The following is a 16982-nucleotide window of genomic DNA, read 5'->3' on the forward strand; positions in this document are numbered from 1 at the left end:
CAGTAAATGAGGCATCCACCAGTTAGCAAAAATGACTATCATGAAGTTCTACACGGCAGTTTAACAGTGCGATATATACTTGAAGAAAGCAATAAGGAAACTGCATCTCTTACAAGAGTCACAGTGTTCAGTCAAATATTCTTCCAAGCAAAGTCCCAGCACCGCCTGATAGGGAGGCCTAGGACAGCTTTTCCAATGGTTCTTCAGCAAAAGGCTGCTGAGAGACACAAAAGAGCTCATATGTGTGAGAGGTTCCTATGGCGTTTCTTAAACTCTTCACTATCCCTCGATACAAGCAAAGGACATCACATATATGATTCATTAAAAGGCATTAGAAGTTAAAGAAAAGTGCAGCATTCCAAGAACCCAGTGCTCTGATGGAACTGGCGTGTAAGATCCTTTAGAATTTCATCGATGAGCCCTATTTCTCTGTTTTCATGAGCAGCTGGGGCAGGCAAATGCTTAGGAAGAACCCCAGAGTGCAATAGTCAATGTCACCAATCAAGGATCCACTTACTATAAAAGTCAGCCAAGCAGAAGAAATCTCAAGCATTCGCATAAAAATTACAGAAACTATCCAAGATTCTTGCCTCAACAGATTGCCCCCAACTTCATGCAAAGGCCGTGAGGGTAAACATGTAGGAATGAGCAAGCTTCCCCAACTCTGAAAGAGCTCTGAATTTCTCCACCATGTAGATGGTGAATAGACAACCAAGGCACTGAAGTTCTGCATCTCGAAATAAGTACGGTTATAATTTGCCTTCTTTCTTTAAAGGATTCTGATTTTGTATTTTTTAAATAAGACAGAAATTTCACTTGTGAGAGAATATTTACTAAGCCCCAATAAATTTTAGTTTAGCCAAAAGGCCCCTTCTCTACTCTTCTTTTGACAGAACCATCTGCCTTTAATTGACTAGCAAGACCATATCAATACAGATAAACAAAAAACAATGACCAATAAGACAGCAGTAGTACATGGAAAAATAAAAAATAAAAATCCAGAGAGTAAAAGAGTCATTTCTAGATTAAAATATAGATCGAGACCCTTGAAAAACCATGAGTGGAAAGTTACCAAAGTGTGGGTATAGCTCTGCAGTTCATAAAAGACTCATCAGTCCCAAGCAAAAACTAGACTTGTTTCCCAGATCTAGACAGATTTCTGAAGCATAACCTTTTCAAAAATACAGATTTAGTCAATTCCGAAAGCCATTCCTAAATTAGCGTCCTGGCTGTTAAACTTCTTTGAATTAAACACAGTTTTCCACTATGGTAGATTCTGTTGTTGTTTCAGTTATTTGCTGTCCTCCCCATAAGAGGATTACACCTCCTGTGCCATGTGACTTACAGAGGCTCCAGATGGAAGAATTAATTACGCGTCCTACCCTATTGTTAGCAGGCTTAGCCATGTGACTTGTTTCAACAAACTGGATGTGAGTGGAAGTAGCATATACGCAGAAGCAGTAATAGTCATGAATGGACTGGTCGTTTCCTTTCTTGCCCTCATGAGACTATGTCCTAGACTGTGCAGTAGCTCCACAGGCCTGGATCTAGAGCAAAGACCAGCCTTGGAGCAGAGCCAGAGCTGTCATGTAATGTGAACAAGAAATTAAAATATGTTGTTTTAAGCCATTAAGCATCATCTACTCTTAGACATGAAACCAATGCTTCCTTTAAAAAAATGTTTTAAGGCTCAATGAAATATTAATACTCAGAGCAGCCTAATAAAGGCGGATGAACAAGTAGGTTTTAGTGCCAGTGAATTTTCATGCTAACCATCTGCATAAGAATACCAATAAACTGAAAATAACACTCTGGCTTTTTTAAAGTTTTTACCTTATAAATATGTGCTTTAGGGGGAAGCGGAAAACTTAAGTTACTTGTTTGACTGACCTTTAGAAGATCTTGTTGAAAACAATAGTAGGTTCAAAGAAGATAAGGTTCAAACAGCTCACCCTTCCCCAGGTATGTAATTAATCTCTAACTGATGTGGGGATAAAACAAGAATCAAGGTTATAAACGTAACTGGCATACCAGTCTCCTTGCAAAACAAGGAAATGTAACTGCCTAATATTTTATGGTATGTAGAAACCATTCTTTTCAAAGTCTAGGTCAGATTCATTTTAATTTTTAGTATTAGTCCCTACCTGGAAATCGTAACTCATCAGATATAAGATTTGATGATGCAAATAATTTTTCAAATGATCAATTAGGATAGAACTTAATGAAAATTATTAGATGTCTCTATTTTTTTTCTAAAAGCCAAAGAAAAACAATGCCCAAAGTTAATATTCCTCTCATAGTTATTCTGATAAAAATATATATGAATTCACCTAAAAACTTAATTTCTGAAGGAAAAATATTCAACACCACCTCTTACAAATTTGTGATGAGGTCCTGGCAAGCTACAAGTCCAGAGAAACTCAGAACATGTACTAAGACTAAGCTGACAAGGTGTCATATTCATAGGTTATAGTAAGAGTCTGTTTAATTGGGAGGAAACAAGTGGGGGAAAAAAAGAAAGAAAAAAAAGGCACACTAAGAAGGTGCCTAATGAAAAGTGAAGGGTAATTCTAAAAAACCCCATTCAGGAATAAACCATTTTCTTCCCACATACATTTCCCCTTTTTGAAAAATCCACCCAGCCTCAGCCTTGGCTGTTCTGTGTTTTCTGTGTGATCCCAGACGCTGACCACAGCTGACGGGACCACACAACAGTTCCCATTCTCAGAGGGGAAAGGAGGCCTAGGCAAAGCTGATCCACCAGGAATGAGAGAGGGCTAAGAAGAGAGGACCATATGGTACAAAAACTTAGGCTTGAAATGGGATGTCATGATACACAAGGACTGTAGTGCCATTCTCTACCCAAACGTGAGTTGAAGCAGAGAAAGATGATCTACAGAAAAAAGCCAAAGAATGGTAAAAATGCTAGCGACAAGACATCAGGAGTGTTCAAAAGAAACCATAACTTCCAGCTCTAACTTCCCAATTCCCAGGAAGACCGGCTGGCTATCATGCACTTGAATTTCCACTGGATTCCTTCCAAGAAATTCCTTATTGGATTGGTTGCTATTTGTTTGTTTGTTTTGGTCAAACTTCTTATTGCTGATGCCGGTTTGTTAAAGCCAGTATAAATGAGTTTCTCTTTTATGCAGCCAATAAGCCTTACTACTTTGTTTTAATTTTTGATTTATTTGTAAATGTTTGATCTTAATAAACTTTTTAAAGAATAACACATAAAGTACATAAATCTTAAATATTTATCATGATGAATTTTTTCACGAACGAATATATCCAAATCATCACCACCCCTAGGTCCCGCACCAGCCAGTACATCCTTATACCGACTTCTGTCACCATCGAGTATTTTTGCCTCTCTTTTAATGTTCATATAAATGAAATCATACAATATGTATACTAATTTCTGAATTCCTTTACTCAATATCTATGAGATTCATCAAGTTTTGTGTAGCAGTAATTTGGTTTTTTACTGCTGTGTCGTATTTCAATGCATAATCATACCACAAATATTTATTCAATATCTGGCTTGTTTCTATTATGTTTCTATCATTCCATTATAAACATTCTTGTAAATCCTTCTGGTGCACATAAGCACTCACTCCTGTTGGGTATACATATTTGGGAGTATAATTACTGAGTAACAGGATACAAGTTTGTTCAGTTTTATAGATAAGTAAAAGCTTCCCAAAGTAGTTAAACCAATTTATGTATCTATCAGCAGTGTATGAGAGTTTGAGCTTTTCTATATCTTCATTTGGTTGTTAGGAATTTTTTTATTTTAGCCATTTGGGTAGGTTTGTATTGGTATTTTATAATAGTTTTAATTTGTATTTTTCTGATGACTGATAATACAGAATGCCCTTCTGCTCATTTTCTAAATTATATTTTCACTTTTTCTTATTAATGTGTAACTGTTCTTTACATATTCTGAACAAGTTTCTTCTTGGATATATGATATGACTAATATCTTCTACTTCATGACTTGCCTTTTTACTCTCAATTTGTACTGTGGAATGAAAGTTATTAATTGTAAAGAACATGAGAACAGACAGAACAGTACATGTTGCTGTGAGAAATAGATCAAATCCGCTCCATCCATTAAGACACCGGAAAGACTAGAGATCTCTTCAAGAAAATAAGAGATACCAAGGGAACATTTCATGCAAAGATGGGCTGGATAAAGGACAGAAATGGTATGGACCTAACAGAAGCAGAAGATATTAAGAAGAGATGGCAAGAATACACAGAAGAACTGTACAAAAAAGATCTTCACGACCCAGATAATCACGATGGTGTGATCACTGACCTAGAGCCAGACATCCTGGAATGTGAAGTCAAGTGGGCCTTAGAAAGCATCACTACTAACAAAGCTAGTGGAGGTGATGGAATTCCAGTTGAGCTATTTCAAATCCTGAAAGATGATGCTGTGAAAGTGCTGCACTCAATATGCCAGCAAATTTGGAAAACTCAGCAGTGGCCACAGGACTGGAAAAGGTCCATTTTCATTCCAATCCCAAAGAAAGGCAATGCCAAAGAATGCTCAAACTACCGCACAACTGCACTCATCTCACACGCTAGTAAAATAATGCTCAAAATTCTCCAAGCCAGGCTTCAGCAATATGTGAACCATGAACTTCCTGAGGTTCAAGCTGGTTTTAGAAAAGGCAGAGGAACCAGAGATCAAATTGCCAACATCCGCTGGATCACAGAAAAAGCAAGAGAGTTCCAGAAAAACATCTATTTCTGCTTTATTGACTATGCCAAAGCCTTTGACTGTGTGGATCACAATAAACTGTGGAAAATTCTGAAAGAGATGGGCATACCAGACCACCTGATCTGCCTCTTGAGAAATCTGTACGCAGGTCAAGAAGCAACAGTTACAACTGGACATGGAACAACAGACTGGTTCCAAATAGGAAAAGGAGTACGTCAAGGCTGTATATTGTCACCCTGCTTATTTAACTTATATGCAGAGTACATCATGAGAAATGCTGGACTGGAAGAAACACAAGCTGGAATCAAGATTGCCGGGAGAAATATCAATTACCTCAGATATGCAGATGACACCACCCTTATGGCAGAAAGTGAAGAGGAACTCAAAAGCCTCTTGATGAAAGTGAAAGTGGAGAGTGAAAAAGTTGGCTTAAAGCTCAACATTCAGAAAATGAAGATCATGGCATCTGGTCCCATCACTTCATGGGAAATAGATGGGGAAACAGTGGAAACAGTGTCAGACTTTTTTGGGGGGGGCTCCAAAATCACTGCAGATGGTGACTGCAGCCATGAAATTAAAAGACGCTTACTCCTTGGAAGGAAAGTTATGACCAACCTAGATAGCATATTCAAAAGCAGAGACACTACTTTGCCAACAAAGGTCCATCTAGTCAAGGCTATGGTTTTTCCTGTGGTCATGTACAGATGTGAGAGTTGGACTGTGAAGAAGGCTGAGCGCAGAAGAATTGATGCTTTTGAACTGTGGTGTTGGAGAAGACTCTGAGAGTCCCTTGGACTGCAAGGAGATCCAACCAGTCCATTCTGAAGGAGATCAGCCCTGGGATTTCTTTGGAAGGATTGATGCTAAAGCTGAAACTCCAGTACTTTGGCCACCTCATGCAAAGAGTTGATTCATTGGAAAAGACTCTAATGCTGGGAGGGATTGGGGGCAGGAGGAGAAGGGGACGACAGAGGATGAGATGGCTGGATGGCATCACTGACTCAATGGACCTGAGTCTGGGTGAACTCCGGGAGTTGGTGATGGACAGGGAGGCCTGGCCTGCTGCGATTCATGGGGTCGCAAAGAGTCAGACACGACTGAGCAACTGATCTGATCTGATCTGATCTGATGCATCATACCCTGGAAACACTTTTATGAATGGTGAATGGCTTTCACCACCAGCCCTTAAAAGTCTAGCAGTATCTTTCCATCACTACTCAACAGAATTATTGGTCCAGACTACTTCCCAGAAGAGATGTTCAGAGCACAGACTTACGCTGTGCTCTGATACCAAGATATATCAGATACCAAGAACATATCACTTCTCTCCCCATCCCAGTGCCCCCGGAGAAAAATATCCTAACCTCAACAATTTCCCAGCAATTACCAGGAATTCTATTATCCTAAACAGCCTATGAAAGCTTCCTTGGCCTGGGACAGCAAATGGAGCAACAGTTTTCTCCAATGATCATATTTCAAGAGAGCTTGGGTAGCTCTCACACATCTATTACCTCATTGATCCTCTCAGCTCCTCTGTGCAGGACCTCTCATTATCTCCATGTTATAAGCAGAAAGGTTGTTTTGCTCAGCCAAAACTGTGGAAGAACTTGCAGAGAAGGGAGAAGGGTGGTGGCACTTAATGGCACTGGGGTTTCCTACTGGACCCAGAGCCCTGAGTCCTCCTCTCCCCCCCCCCTTTTTTTTTTTTTTTGGTCACTGGGTACTGACACTTTTAACTTCTGTGAGGGGCAAGGGGTAGGGGGCAGGGAGGGCCTGGTGTTGATCTGGTGTGCAGCTTCTCATTGTGGTGGCTTCTCTTGTTGGGGAGCACAGACGAAGGTGCGTGAGCTTCAGCAGCTGCAGCACACACCCTCAGAAGTTGTGGCACACACACTTAGCTGCTCCACAGTGTGTGGGATCTTCCCAGTCCAGAGGTCAAACCTGCGTCCCCGGCACTGGCAGGCAGATTCTTATGCGCTGCACCACCAGGGAAGTCCATTCCTCTGCCTTGTTACTAGCTCCCAAGGTTCTTCTCTGATCTACTCAGTGCGAGCTGGGATCACAATCCTTTCTCTGTTTCTCTGGTCATAAGCAAACAAAATAGCTCTTTTGAGATTTTTTTTTTTTGTCCCAGGGAGATATACAGTCAGGAAATACTATATCCTAAATGTTCCTTCCTTTATCTTCCCTCTCTTCTCTATCCTCCTTCTCCCTCCTCCAGTCAAGACACACTTAAACACCTAGGCATGATTATATTACTCTTCCTTTTCAGACACACAGAGGCAAAAACAAAAAACATGCCTGACAGGAAGTAGCAGACTTGAGGCTCTAGAGTCCAAGCTCCTCACCATTGCACTATATTGAATCAGGTCCCATCAATGTGACCTATTCAGAAATAAAGGTTAGGAGAAGGGAAAGGTAAGGCTGCCCTGGGTCACTGAGGGTCATGGAGGAAAAAGGAGATGCTCAGAAAGAGACAGTTTCTATGGATTCAGTACCTCCAATCCCAGGCTAAAATACAGATATTGACATGTGAAGAACAGCCTGAAGTCAGGACTCAAATCAGGTCAAATAACTGGCAAGCACAGTTATTTGGCTAACTTGGATGAGAGGCCAGAGGTAGGTTCACAACACACCTTTTCTTTGAAAGTTCCCAGGAAAAGGATTCATAAACTATATGAACTTCAAGCCCTTAAGTGGTATTTCCTTTTTTTGCTAGCATAGGTGAAAGGGCAGGAAAGTGACTGATTTTTTTTCACTGTACTAAAGCTATTTTATTGAATCTTTAAGGGCTCACTGAGTCCTCAAGGTCTTCTTACCCATTTTTGACTTCAAAAGATGAACCCTTGGCAGACTCTGCCCCAAAACAGGCAAAATTGAGCCCAGACACAGTAGCTCTTTATTTCTGAGTGAGAGATAGTTTGGTTCTCTAGAAGGTGTGAAAAAAAAAAAAAAAACACAAAAAACCTGTATGAGCACAAGGGATTTCACCAAAAGAAAACAAAGTCTTTCCAATTAGCTTTTCCTGGTTTCCAAACAGTAGCCTTTTGTTTCCTGAGGTTGGCTAAAAGAAACCTTAAAAACAAACAAAAGAAACAGTTCTCTTTCTCTATTAGCCTAAAAATTGATTTAAAAAAAAAAAAAAAAAACCTCTCTAAAAAGGTCCATGAAATGTGGGGAAGATAAGTTACAGTAAGTACCTTCATGTCTCTAAGTTCATACACACAAAAGGTGTATGTGAAAGAGGAGCACTGGAGAATCAACACCTGACTCACATACACACCTGGCTGCTGCTGCTGCTAAGTCGCTTCAGTCGTGTCCGACTCTGTGTGACCCCAAAGACGGCAGCCCATCAGGCTCCCCTGTCCCTGGGATTCTCCAGGCAAGAACACTGGAGTGGGCTGCCATTTCCTTCTCCAACACACCTGGCAGGTGGGGTCAAATCTTATTAGGAGAAATCTCTTTATAACCAAACTGTTTAAATTTCAACAGATAGAAGCATGAAATTCCTGATCATCTACAGGATAGGTTACTATTCAGTGGGCACCTAAAACCACTATAAAAATTAATGAACTGGTACCCTTCTGCAGATCCGGCAGCCCTAGTATGTCACTGATGAAACTATACACATTCATTCAACATATACTGTTGAGTGCTGACAAAGCATAACTTGGCTACTCCACAAAAAGCCCCTTTTGTTCCTCAAGGCAGTGTCTCCACACTGTCTGCCACCCACACAGTTGTCATTCCCAACGTGGAAAACAATTCTCAGACCCCAGTCTGAGAGCAGTCACAACTGCTCCCCTTTCCACTCCCCCCAGTAAAAACATACCAGAACACAAGTAAGTTCACATGACTTCATTCGAGGACTAACCTTGAATTCTCTCAGCATTAAAAAAGAAACTAAACAATATACACAAACTTTAGCAGTGAACTATTTGAGTTGCTTCTCTCAATTGTTAGTGAAACCTTGCCAAGGCTGACAAACTTTGAGTTGTAGTAAGTAAACCCCAATCTTTTCTCTCCCAGCCTCCTCTCCTTGATAGGGATTCAGCCAACTCTCCTCCCACTCCTGAATCATAACTTAGAAAGGAGATCAAAGGGTGATGTTTCCGGAGGCAGAGAAATCTTCTTCTGCCCTCAAGGTCAGAAGCCAGCATTCTCCAAATACCCTTCAGGTTATGCCGCACAAGATTCAACCCTGCCAGAAAGAAACCAAACAGTAGCCACAAATACCTTAAAAGTATTTAAGAACAACAGTGTCTATCCCTTGGTCAGTATTACCCCTAGTAATATTTAAGGGAAGACAGAACGTTGAATAAGTTCAGAACTAGGCTGCATTCTAAAAGAGGCATACAATCCTTAAAAACAAACAATTGGGAAGATAAAACAGATGCCCTAAAGAGAAGAAGGATGAAATTTCAAAAGGCCAACAGAAAATAAATCAAAACAAACTCAAGCCCACGAAGTCATATGTTAAATTTCATTGAAACTACTTACTTCATTTTTAAAGAAATGGCAAAAACTTTTAGCATGGACACTGAAGCTTTAGAGTATCCAATTTATCCTTGTGTTGACAACCCCTGTTTTTCCTTTTAAAAAAAAAATGCACCAAGAACTCAAATCTTTTATATTTTCATGTGGAAATCTAATTCCTGGCCAACTACAGAGCATGACTCAGGCAAATCTCCTATAAAAATGTCACAGTGAATGGCAAAAATCAATAGATTGATTTTACAAACTAGAAAAGTTGAAAGATTAAGACAACATGAACAAAATTTCAGTCTTTCTATACACTGAATACTTTTATTCTCAGAACCAGTAGAGTTTATTCACAAACTTTCATTTTTTAAACTTTTATTAGTAGTAAATCTCTTGAGCAGTATCTCCCACCAGTTAAAAGAAAAAACTCACAAGAAATGAATTATACAGCAAGGAGAAACAGAAAAGCTGGACTGGTTTAAAAAACTGATACAAAGTCTCAATTAATTCTTTAGCTGGCCTGACTTTTCTATCTCACTATGCTGTAAAACAAAAAGAATAATGAACCATCTTTGAGGTGCTCATCTTCATAAGTCATCTGGGGAATTCAATAACACTCATTTACCTGAATAGCTAAAAGAGAACAGACAATAACAAGCACTGGCAAGAATGCAGAGCAACTAGGACTCACGTAAACTGTTGGAAAGGTAATTAATAGAACCACTCTGGCAGTGTCGGCTACAGCTAAACTGCGTGCCTCAGCAATTCCACTCCTAGGTACTTATCCTATCAGAAATGTATACGTATGTTCATGAGAAAACATGCACAAAGTCGTTCATAATAACAGTGTTCATATTAGTCCAAAAATAGAAACAACTCACTGTATATCTCCAGTAGGATGGATAAACAGTAGAATATTCACACAATGGGACACAATAAGAAATGAAAATAAACAACCCATAGCCATATGAAACAGCATGGATCAATCTTACAAATATGACACGGAGAGAAGCCAGACACAATAAAGTATTTGCTCTGTGACTCTATATGTATAAGAAAAAAATCTGACAAAAGTAATCAATGATATTAGAAGGATACCCTTTGGGCTAGAATAGTGAATCAAAGGGAGTATAATACAAAGATGATCAGCTTGGGTCTATGGCTCTATGGGAAGGCAGGCAAGGGAGTATCTGGTAGAAAAGTGAGTCAAAACATCACATAATATGGACAATTCCAGCCCCTAAAAAAAGCTGCTCTTAAACCAGCAATTTTTATAGCAAAGAGCAATTCTGTTAAGAGGAATACAAAAAAAGAGAGGTACTGGAGACAGAGAGGGAAAGGCATGGGGAGAGGAGGAAGGATGAATAAATTCAGGATGAATAAATTTGATTTCTACCTATGCTCTAATTATTTTTTCATATTTTCCCTAAGATCAAAGGGTAAACAAGTCAGAATTACCAATAGAAATCGGAACAAAATAACCAAAAATGCAATGCAATCAACAAATTTAAGTTTTTGCCTCTAATCAAGCCAAAAATTATATAAACTATCAAAAGGAGTCTTAACTTCAATGCAATAAATGGAAACCAACAAGAATAGAAGTTCCTTTTGTATGCTTCTCAAGGGATTAGATAATTATAAAAATGTATTAGTATGTCTCCTGAGACTTTAAGCCCCATTGATCAATTCCATTAACTGAAGTGTTTTTTGTTTTGTTTTGTTTTTTTTCTGGCTGTACTGCAAAGCTTGCAGGATCTTAGTTCAATCAGGGATTGAACCCAGGCCCCAGCAATGAAAGTGCCGAGTTCTAACCACTGGACCACCAGGGAGTTCCCCAAATGAATTTTTTTAAAAGGGGGAAAAAAAAAAAACCACCCTACAACAGAACTACAGGGTTCCTGACACTGTCTGAAATGTATCTCTTTCCAATTAACTGATTGCTTCCGTAACGAAAGAAACATGAGGATACTTAATTTCTGACAGGCTTTTCTGGTGTTTATACCTGTACACTAATAGTTAACAGTGTATCTATTACAAGATTCTTCATCAATGAGACTATCATTTGCTTCCAGCATTCATACTTTAAATGCAAAGCTGAAGGAAGGAAAAGGCAAAAGATTATCTGAGTTTAGAAGCCAAAGAGAGAAAGTTAAAATTGCTGTATTGTATCACCTGCTCTGCTTATGCAGACTACATGCTCACAGGCAATTCACACATCTAGTAGCTGGTGTGTTTTCCTAAGAGCCTCACTGTCAGGCATCCTCCATTCAAGACAGTTCTGTTGTTCTCTTTCACTGCCCTTTCCAATACACACGCACATACACACACACACACTCCAACAAACATGAGCTTGCCACCTCTCCACAGCCTTATCGAGTGTGGAATGCTTTATTTAAAATTACACAGGTAACTGAAAAAGGAGAACTAAAATTAATAAGATAAAAATAATAGGGTACCTAATAAATAATGGGAAGCAAAGGGGAAAGGAAAAAAAGAGAGGTGGGAGGTAATACAAATTCCACTCCTTCCTTAGCAGGGAGTTAATAGCTATAGTTAAATTTGTGAGCTCAAGTGTAGACTGTGGCAGCTTAAAAAGCAAGCTACACATTCTTTGACACTCTTCCCACCAAGTGGCTAGTCTAGATCCCCTCCTCTTCAGTCTGAGCAGGCTTAGTGACTGACCCAATCAACAGTTTGGTGAAAAGGAAGTTATGTAACTTCTGAGATTCGTCATAAAAGGCCAAGGAGATTCCAACTGGTTCACTTGAGGTACTCATAGCTCAAGTTAATTGTATGTGTCCACCTGGAGGGTGTTTTGGGATTAGATTAACATTTCAATTGCATTCTGGGTAAAGCAGATTGCTCGCCATAATATGGGTGGGCCTCACCCAATCAGTTGAAGGGTTGAATAGGACAAAAAAGCATGGCCTCCCTGAGCAAGAAGGAATTCTCCAGCAGACTGCCTCTAGTCTTCATCTGCAACATCAGCTGTCCTGGAGGCTGCTGGTTCACACCACAGATTTTGGAATCACCAACCTCCATAATCATGAGCCAATTGCTTATAATAAATCTTTCTATAAATACATGCACATCCTATTGGTCTGATTCTCTTTAGACCCTGATTAATATCTGGGGAAAGGTGGTGGCCATGTAAGTAGTGCAACTACCTGGGGCCACCATGCTGAAGTTGCCACGTGTAGGTATTCCAGTCAACAATCAATGCCACGCCCAGTCTTCCAGCCAGCCTTGCCAAGGCACATGGCAGGGAAGTAAAGCCTTCCTGGACCTTCCAGCCCAGCCAATTGACCAGCTGCATGATACAGAGAGATTCCAGTCAATGCTTCAGGAGCAGGAGAAGCCAGCCCCTACCTGCATCCTCGATCCATGGAACACATAATACTATGAAACAACTGTCTAATAAGCCACTAAAGTATAAGTTCAATGATAACCACCAAAAGAACTAAAAACAGAAATAGTTTACGGTTATTACACTGGAGAAGAGACTGTAGCTGAGCTGGGATCAGAAAGGAGTAAAGGGTTTTAGTTTTCATTTTAAACACTGTTTTGTTATCTGCATTATTCTTATTATGTACAGATATTACTATAGAAATTCAAACAATTTTAAATTAAAGAAACAACAGCAGCAAATATGTTTAGCACTTACTGTGTACCAAATTTCAATGTGCTCTCTGTGCTATGTTTTAACTAATTTAATACTCAAAATAACCCCATGAGGGGAGTGCTTTTATTATCTCTTTTTAATAGATGGGAAATTGAGACACAGAGAGATTCAGTAACTGTATGAAAGGTCACACAGCAAGCAGCAGCACCTAGACTCAAACTAGCCAGTCTGGATCCAGAGCTACAACATTTCCACAAAGATTACTAGGCTGGTTCGGCAGTCACAAAGTCATTACACGAAGGGCACAATCTGAAATTGCCATTCACCTGGGTTTCCAAGCATGTGACTAACAATGCTATCATGTGTCAAGCACTGCTGGACTTCCTTGCTTCTTCAAAGGCTATGAGCTAAACTGAAATGCCTTTTACTCTAGTCCCCACCTGTACACATTCTTCAAGGTTCAATCTCCCTAAACATCACCCAAATCTCTCTCCTCAGTGTTAATTTCCCCTATATTTCCAGTGAGCCATTTTATCAGATATTTCCATCTTTCTGCCTCCAATTCAATTTTGTATCTTTACATCTCCCCATCTGCTATGAACCAAATGAGGGTCTTCAACTCTGAATTCCCCCACCAGGGCCTTGCATAAAATAAAAATGTAATTATCACTTATTAAAGCTCACTGACATTCGTTTATTCTAAATGAAAGTTAGTGGAGCAGCCTTAACCTTAGAGAAATTTTCACTGAATTTTATTTGAGAGGAAAGAGGGATGAGAGGGGTTAAGCACAATTCTACTCCTCAGTATATACCCTAAACACAAATTTGTGTTGTATATCAAGTCATACAATACAATGTTCAAGTCACACTATTCCCCATGGACAAAATTTGGAAACTAATCAAATGCCCATCAACCCTAGAATGGATAAACTGTGGCACAGTCACAATGAAACACTGGACAGCAATGATAATGACTGACTACAGCCACATGCAACAACATGACAAAGTATCACAAACATAATTTTGAGTGAAAGAAGCCAGATACCAAAACCAAAACAAACAAGAAAACCACATAAACACACTATATGATCCCATGTATATAGATCACGAGGATAGGCAAAACTAACCTATGGTTGAGACAGTAGTTACCTCTGGGAAGAGTGTATGACTGGAGGAAAAAAGCATGGCAATGCTCTGTATCTTTATCTCAGTGCTGGTTATAAGTTTATGCTCACTTCGTGAACATTCATCAAATTATACGCTTAAGATGTATATGTTTCTTACAGTTCAACTTTAAGAATTACTTTACAAGATGCATAAGCCAAGCCACCATGTAGCAGGCATAAAACACCCTGTAACATTTGAAACCAACTTGGCTTAATTTGATTTGAGGGCAGAAGAGAAGTACAGTGGTTGTTGCTTCAACTCTGTTCACTGAAACATGATTTTTAGAACGTGCACAAATAGTCCAACAAAATGCCTAAGTGAACTGTTTGAAATTTCTCACTGAGATCCCCTTTGCTGCTTCTGAAATGTGCTCACTCTTCTCCATTTTAACACACTTCAGCTCCCACAAGTACTCCCCTTTCAGGCTTTCTCCAATTCTTGCCTCAATTTCTTGAATTACCTCCTACTAGACCCTTTCCCATCCTCTTCCTCAGACCAGGAGTAAATGCATGAGCACAGTAGCTCAGGGCCTATATGAGAGCAGATGCTCTCTCACTGGCTTCCGTGATGGTTCAGCAGGTAAAGAATGGGCCTGCAACGCAGGAGGCATAGGAGATGTGGATTCTCAGCACTCATGCAGGCAGGCACCTTCTCACCAAATCAATCCAAGTCTCAATGTAACCATCCTAGTGGCTATTTGCCTGTGGTTTCTTTCTTTAGGGACAGTGGATACTTTAAAACTATTTTTAAATCTAGAGTCCTTTTTTTTCCCCCTAACACCTCCCCCCAAAACAAACATACACATAGCACTCACATGTGCCACAGTGATTTGTGGACTTGGCAAATCTAAAGTGCAGAAAGTGTGCCCCACCTACAGGGATAAAATGCAGTCCTAATTTGTGTGTTTTTAAAAGAGGCAATTATTCCTCTACTGGAAGCCTCTCCTCTATCCTTAGATACTGTAATCTCCAGAGGACAATGTCCAGAGGACAACCCATTCTTAATTTTTCTTCCACTGCTTCAGCAGCAGCACCTTTTCCCAAATCTACTAACTGAAAAAGGACTGAAGTTAATAATCTGTCCGTTTTCTCATTCAGTTTCCATCTTGAGAAAGCTTCACCTTAGAATGAGAGTGGGAGGCTGGGGGAAGGGGAGTGGGGAATAACTGATTAATGCGGAGGGCTACTTCGGCAGGTGATGAAAATGTTCTGGAATTAGACAGTAGGGATGCCTGCACAACTCTGTGAATATACTAAAAAAAAAAAAAAAAAGTAAATTATACAATTTGGGTAAACTTATGGCATATTTATTATGTATCAACTTTTAAAATAAATAAAATGTGGGAAAGCCCAACTTTTCTGTAGAGAAAGTTGGATGAAGCGAGCAAATAGCAGATGGACAGCTAAGTACCACCTAAAAACCAAGCTGAATAAATTCACGGAATTAAAAATGAGGAAACTAGCCCTGACTTTCCATTCAGCTCACAGATGGATGGGATGAAGCTGGGGCAAGAAAGTGCACAATTACAGAACTGGGTGGTTAACTTTCCTTGTTGGTCTCCGAGCGTCTGTCTTGATATAATACTTCATTAATTAATTCGACGAGACGAACCTCAGCAGAGACCATGTGCAGACAGCGAGCGCTGGGGGACGCCACAGATTGTTTCTAAGGCTCACTAGAAAAACCCCTCTCCAAGCCACCCCGGCGCAGCACAGTTCTTGCTGACTTGCAGGACCCGCCGCGAAGAGTTGCCTCGGAGTTCCACACGGACCGGGTGGAGAAGAACGGTCAAGGGGAGGACGCTGCTGGGGCCATGGGAAGGGGGAGGAAGGGGAGTTGAGGGTCCAAGTCTGCTTAAGGGCGCTCGCAGCCTCCCTCGACGACCACCAAAAGCCCCTGGAGACTCCAGAAGCCCACGCTGTCCCGGCGGGGTTCGACTGGCCGCAGGCCCAGGGCGCCCACACCCCTCCCCCACCCTCCGGCCCCGGCAACCTCGGCCGGAGCCATCTCCGAGTCGGTTGAGGGCGACCGAGGCCACCTGCCGCTCCGCCGATGAGGAAGAAAGTGGTCGACCGCCACTCCCTCCAGCGGAGCCGAGCCGAAAACTTCTCGGGGAGACGCCTCGGAGAGCTCTCTCACTCGATCCCGGACTAATGAAAGGGCCCCAGGGGCACCCAGGGCCGTGCGTCCCGACCCGGGACGCGTCCGCACCCTCCCGCCTCCTGGCCCGGCTCGGACTTTCCCGCTGACCCCGAGCCGGGCGCGCAGCACTCCCCTTCCAAAAACCTCCGAGCCCCTCCGCCACAGTGTGCAGAACCCCGCGAGTTGCGGGGCCGCAGGAACCTCTCGGACCCCATCCCTAGGCCCGTCCTGAGGCCGCCAGGGTAACCCGGCAAGAGAGAGCCTGCGGGGGGCTGCCCTCCGCCACCGCCACGGCCGCCGTGCGCCCCGGCGCGCCCCAAGCTGGCCTGACTGGGCGTGGAGACCAACAGGGGCAGGGTCGGAGCCCCACGCCCCCGGCCAACCCGCCCGGAAAGGTGGCGCAACGCAGCCCTCAGCTCCACTCACCTCCAGCAGCTCCTCTCAACCTGCCGCGCGCGCCGGCGGCTCGCTGCCTCGCCCGCGGCTCCCGGACCTCGGAGAAGGGGGCGGGGCGCAGGGGGCGGAGCCGGCCCCCGGCTAGCGAGCGCCAGAATTAAACCCCGAACGTACCAGCGCTCAGCTGCTACCGCAAAGGCAAGGAAGCCGGGGAGACCCGCAAGCCTCCGACTCCCGGCGGGAAACGGCTGCGGCTGCGTCCCGGAGCGGGACGGAGGGACAGCTCCGGCCTGCAAAACCCCAGACGGCTCCCGGGACCTCAAGGAACCCCGGCTCTCCGCGGCCCTCTCTTTGTACCCGCGCGAGCCGGCCGGCGGGCAGACTCCAGTGCGCCTGCGCGCCGATCAGACTCCACCAGGCCCACGGAGCACCTTCGCTCAC

The 16982-nt window shown here is 42.1% G+C and overlaps 1 protein-coding gene across 4 annotated transcripts in view; it reads right to left on the reverse strand.

Moving 5' to 3' along the window:
* The window catches only part of KANK1 (KN motif and ankyrin repeat domains 1), a 217994-nt gene extending 201376 nt beyond the window's left edge, over nt 1-16618 (reverse strand). For 3 of the 4 annotated variants that reach the window (XM_024996142.2, XM_010807860.4, XM_002689629.7), the window contains exon 1: nt 16572-16618. The gene's annotated coding sequence lies outside the window, so the exon portion shown is untranslated. Of the gene's footprint in view, nt 1-113 lie in introns of all 4 variants that reach the window. The other variant, XM_059889443.1, reaches the window with a different exon arrangement.
* Nucleotides 16619-16982: the final 364 nt, after the last annotated feature.

This window comes from Bos taurus, chromosome 8 (genome assembly GCF_002263795.3).
Source record: "Bos taurus isolate L1 Dominette 01449 registration number 42190680 breed Hereford chromosome 8, ARS-UCD2.0, whole genome shotgun sequence".
In the NCBI taxonomy this organism is placed as follows: domain Eukaryota; kingdom Metazoa; phylum Chordata; class Mammalia; order Artiodactyla; family Bovidae; genus Bos; species Bos taurus.